The following is a 5,000-nucleotide window of genomic DNA, read 5'->3' as shown; positions in this document are numbered from 1 at the left end:
TCGTTAGCGGCAAACTTGGCCCCGATAGCAGTGGCGACGATGTCGGAGCGGCAGACGTAATATAGAAAATTACCCTAATAATGTAACCCACAGTGAAAATAACCATGGTTATTCACATGACTTTTCACTGTGACCCCCCCTGAGGGAGGGCTGCCGCCCCCAGATCCCCACCGTGGACACAAAATATCCCCCACGTATTCACGGCAGGATAGAGCGCACACGAACTAGATGCATCGAAAAAGGCGCAAAACCCGCCGACCCGACGAGGGCGGGCCACCGCCGCTCTTCTGTTCATGGTATACCTTGTTCATCCTGATTATACTACAATCGTATCTGTATACAATGTTGACTATATCAAGGTTAGTATGCTGATTCAGTGGGAATGTTACGAGGTAAATGTAATACGTCCGCCGCTCCGAGATCGCCGATAACTGTGTAACGCTCTAGCCTGCCGGGAATACGTGGTGGAGGTTTTGTGTCCTCGGCGGGGGTTGGGGGGCGGCAGCCCCCCTAGGTGGGGAACACAGGGGGAACAGCCCCCTGCAATGTAAAGTCATGTGAATAACCATGGTTATTTTCACTGTGGGTTACATTATTAGTGTTATTTAACCCCGCATTTTCCCTGGAACCTTTCATGCCCTCCCCTGCTATCGGGGCTAAGTTTGTCGCTAACAGGGGGTTTCCGCGCAATAAAAACTATATATTTGCAATGTGGACAGTGAGGAATCCAACGATACTAAAATCGTCGAAATCGGAGAGGCGAAGGTAATATAGAAAATTACCCTATATATATATATATATATATATATGTATATATATTATATATATATATATATAATGTATATATATATATATATATATATATATATATATATATATATATATATCATCATCATCATCATCAAGGGGCTAACGCCGACGGGGGCGTATAGCCGCATCCACCCTTCATTTCCACCTACGAGGATCCCTCATGGCAAGATGCCAGGCAGGGACTCGGCCCATCTCTAGTTCTTCACGACAGGTTTGGTCGATCTGCCCAAGCCACGACCTCCTAGGTCGTCCCACAGGCCTCCTCCACCCAGGGTTGTCTCGAACAGAGACTACCTGATAGGCAGGATCATCCTGAAGAAAGCAAGCTAGGTGGTCATATAGCCTGAGTTGGCAATCACGGATTGTGATGATAACAGGTCCTGTGCCAGTCTCACGGTACAACCGTTGGTTGGACACATGGTCCCGCCAACAGTACCCCATGATCCGGCGCAAGGACCTATTACAAAAGGCTTCAAGACGAGCCTCCAAGGCACAGGATAATGTCCAGGTTTCACTACCATATATCAAAACTGGCATTGTCAGGGCCTTCAAATCCTGTAACTTGGTCCTTCTGCACAGGTATCATCTCCAAATACTCTTGTTGAGAGAGTTCATGACCCCTGCTGCCAAGCCAATCCTTCTGCTGACTTCCTGGTCTGACAGCCCAGAGTTTTGAACCACGCTACCAAGGTATGTAAAGCTCTCTGTGACTTCAATGTCCTCACTGCAAGCACGTACTGACTGAACAGGTTCTAGCAAGTCCCCAAAGTTCTGGACCTTGGTCTTGGTCCAGGAGACCTCTTGGGAGCAAGGGTTTCGCTTCATTGCTAAATGCGTCCAGAGCCGCTACTAAGGTTTCCAAAGACTCAGATAGAATAGCAACATCGTCAAAGTCAAGGTCAGTAACGATATTGCCCAGCGTTGCTCCACATTGACTTTGAATAGTAGCTCTGCCCAGTATCCGGTCGATGCAGGTGTTGAAAAGAGTTGGCGTAAGGACAAAGCCTTGCCTCACTCCTGAACTAACAGGAAAGAAGCTCGACAGGCCCCTGCCATACATTACAGCACTTTCAGTACCAGTACACAGGCTTGCCATTAGTCCAATAATCCTCGTTGGATTTCCTTTCAGTCTCAGGATCTCCCAGAGTGATTCCCAATGCACCGTATCAAACACCTTCTTGAGGTCGATGTAGGCTGCAAGCAGCCCATGCTCAAACTCTCGGCGGCGCTCAACAATGACTCAAAGCGCAAGGATAAGGTCTATTGTGGACTTACCAGGAGTGAATCCGGATTTCTCCGGTCTTTGGTATCTCAGTACATGGACTCTGATACGTCTCAGAAGGATGTGGGCGAGAACCTTGCCTGGTATGCTGAGCAGTGTGATGCCTCAGGGATTGCTGCAGTCCCATCGGTCCCCCTTCCCCTTCCAGAGAGGGATAACCTCACCCCTCAACAGGTCAGGAGGAATGGTACTGGACTGCCAGATGGCAGCCAGGACAGGATGTAACCACCGTGCCATAGGTTCACCACCAGCCTTTAACAGTTCAGCTGTTATGCCGCAGATACCTGCTGCTTTAACACTCTTCAGCTTGGAAATCGCCCCCCTAACTTCATTTAGGGAGGGAGGATCCTCACTGATGGGAGGATCTAGCAACGGCATCTCAACACTACCCGCATCCAAGTCAACTGTTGGTGGGTCAACCTGGTACAACTGCTCAAAAACTGCACCGCAACAGGATCTGAAACAATCTGACCACTTACTAAGCGAACTGCTGTCACCTGTGAAGAGGGCTTGGAGTTCAGCTTCCTCAGGGCTTGGTATGCAGGACGAAGGTCATTTACTAATAAATGACCTTCTTCCTCCTTTGCAAGACTCCTAATAATTTGTTCCTTGTCCCTTCTTAACAAAGACCTAGTTCTGCACACATGAGAATGGTGCAGTTCCCAATCCTCTGTCAGACGAGCCACACGACAAGCATCTGTGGCTTCCAGTGTCTCCTGCGAGATGAAATTCTGTATTGTTTTCGGGTGTACACCAATCGTCTCTTGAGGTACATCAACTGTTTCACACTTGAAGGTATCCCACAGAAGAACAGGGTCTGTCAGACTGTCGAGCATTATGAAACGACCAGAGATTGCCTCAGCAAACCCACGGGCACACTCCCCCTCCCTCAGCCTGTCCAAATATATATATATATATATATATATATATATATATATATATATATATATACATATACATACATACATGTATGTATGTATATATATATATATATATATATATATATATATATGTATATATATACATATATATATATATATATATATATATACATATATATATATATATATATATATATACATATATATATATATATATATATATATATATATATATACATACAGACATGTATGTATATATATATATATATATATATATATACATACATACATATATATATATATATACATATATATATATATATATATATATATATATATATACATACATACATGTATACATACATACATATATATATATATATATATATATATATATATATATATATATATATATATATATATATATATATATATATATATATATATATAGGCCAGTGAAGGTAAATTCGGTAATTGCTTGTATGGAAGGTGGCATTAGTATTAGTGACTAGCGTGTCCAAATCGGCAATTTGGTTGTTTTCTTGCAACTCACAGGTAAATTTGTTGCTTGGGTCAAGATAAAATAAGGACTCAGGTACCATCAATGCTTCGACAATAATAGACGATTTTTAACTCAATGTTCAAGCCAGTTAAGGTCAAGATAATCAAAGGAATGCATTGATGTATGTTTTGATATATATTTGTGTAATGAAAATACACACACACACAAACACGAATGTCCGCACATACAAATTGGTACACAGTCATACACAATGCCATTCATATGAAGGTATTATTTGCCAGCAGGGAAATAATGACCATATCCGTTCATGGCAGAACATAAAGCCTCAAAACTAACAAGCTGTAAACTGGTCAACAAGCAGTCTTCCCTTCTTTTTAGAAAAGGCAAAAAGCGAATAACTCTTATCTATTAATCTATTCATCTATATTTTTGTGTACGTCTTTTAATGCATGTATGATATGTATGTAAGTATTATGTATGTATCGATCTACCTACCTATCTTTCTAATTGTATATCAGTCTATTTATATATCGATCGATCTCTGTATATATACCTATTTATGTATAAATATTTATCTTTTTATCTATCAATTTACCTACCTCCACGTCTACCTACCTATCTGTGTATATACCTATCTGGCTATCTGTCTATCTACCCGTCTATCGATCTTAAAATAATCACAATAAATCTAAATGTCGCTTCTATTTATATGTTTATCTTTTTGTCTATCAATTTATCTACCTCTACTTCTACCTACCTATCTACCTGTGTATATACCTATCTGGCTATCTATCTATCTACCAGTCTATCGATCTTAAAATCACAATAAAAATCACAATGTCGATCTGTCGCTCCTATTTATATATCAATTTATCTTTTTGTCTATCAATTTACCTACCCACCTATCTGTGTTATATCTATCTGGCTATCTATCTACCAGTCTATCGATCTCAGAAGCACAATAAATCTGAATGTCGATCTATCGCTCCTATTTATATATCTATTTATCTTTTTGTCTATCAGTTCACCTACCTCCACGTCTACCTACCAATCTCTCTGTGTATATACCTATCTAGCTATCTATCTATCTACCAGTCTATCGATCTTAAAATCACAAGAAATCTCCTATTTATATATCTATTTATCTCTTTGTCTATCAATTTACCTACTCACCTATCTGTGTTATACGTATCTGGCTATCTATCTATCAGTCTATCGATCTTAAAATCACAATAAATCTGAATGTCGATCTGTCGCTCCTATTTATATATCAATTTATCTCTTTATCTATCAATTTACCTACCTCCACGTCTACCTACCAATCTCTCTGTGTATATACCTATCTGCCTATCTATCTATCTACCAGTCTATCGATCTTAAAATCACAATAAATCTGAATGTCGCTCTGTCGCACCTATATATATATCTATTTATCTCTTTGTCTATCAATTTACCTACTCACCTATCTGTGTTATACGTATCTGGCTATCTATCTATCAGTCTA

At 40.3% G+C, this 5,000-nt stretch overlaps 1 protein-coding gene across 1 annotated transcript in view; it reads left to right on the top strand.

The window, feature by feature from the left end:
* Positions 1 to 5,000, top strand: part of LOC138859466 (serine-rich adhesin for platelets-like) — a gene marked incomplete at its 3' end in the record, with an annotated part of 31,304 nt that overhangs the window by 6,304 nt on the left and 20,000 nt on the right.

Source organism: Penaeus vannamei, chromosome 36 (assembly GCF_042767895.1).
Source record: "Penaeus vannamei isolate JL-2024 chromosome 36, ASM4276789v1, whole genome shotgun sequence".
In the NCBI taxonomy this organism is placed as follows: domain Eukaryota; kingdom Metazoa; phylum Arthropoda; class Malacostraca; order Decapoda; family Penaeidae; genus Penaeus; species Penaeus vannamei.
Note: the sequence above shows the minus strand (reverse complement) of the source record. Positions and strands in the feature narration are given on the sequence as shown.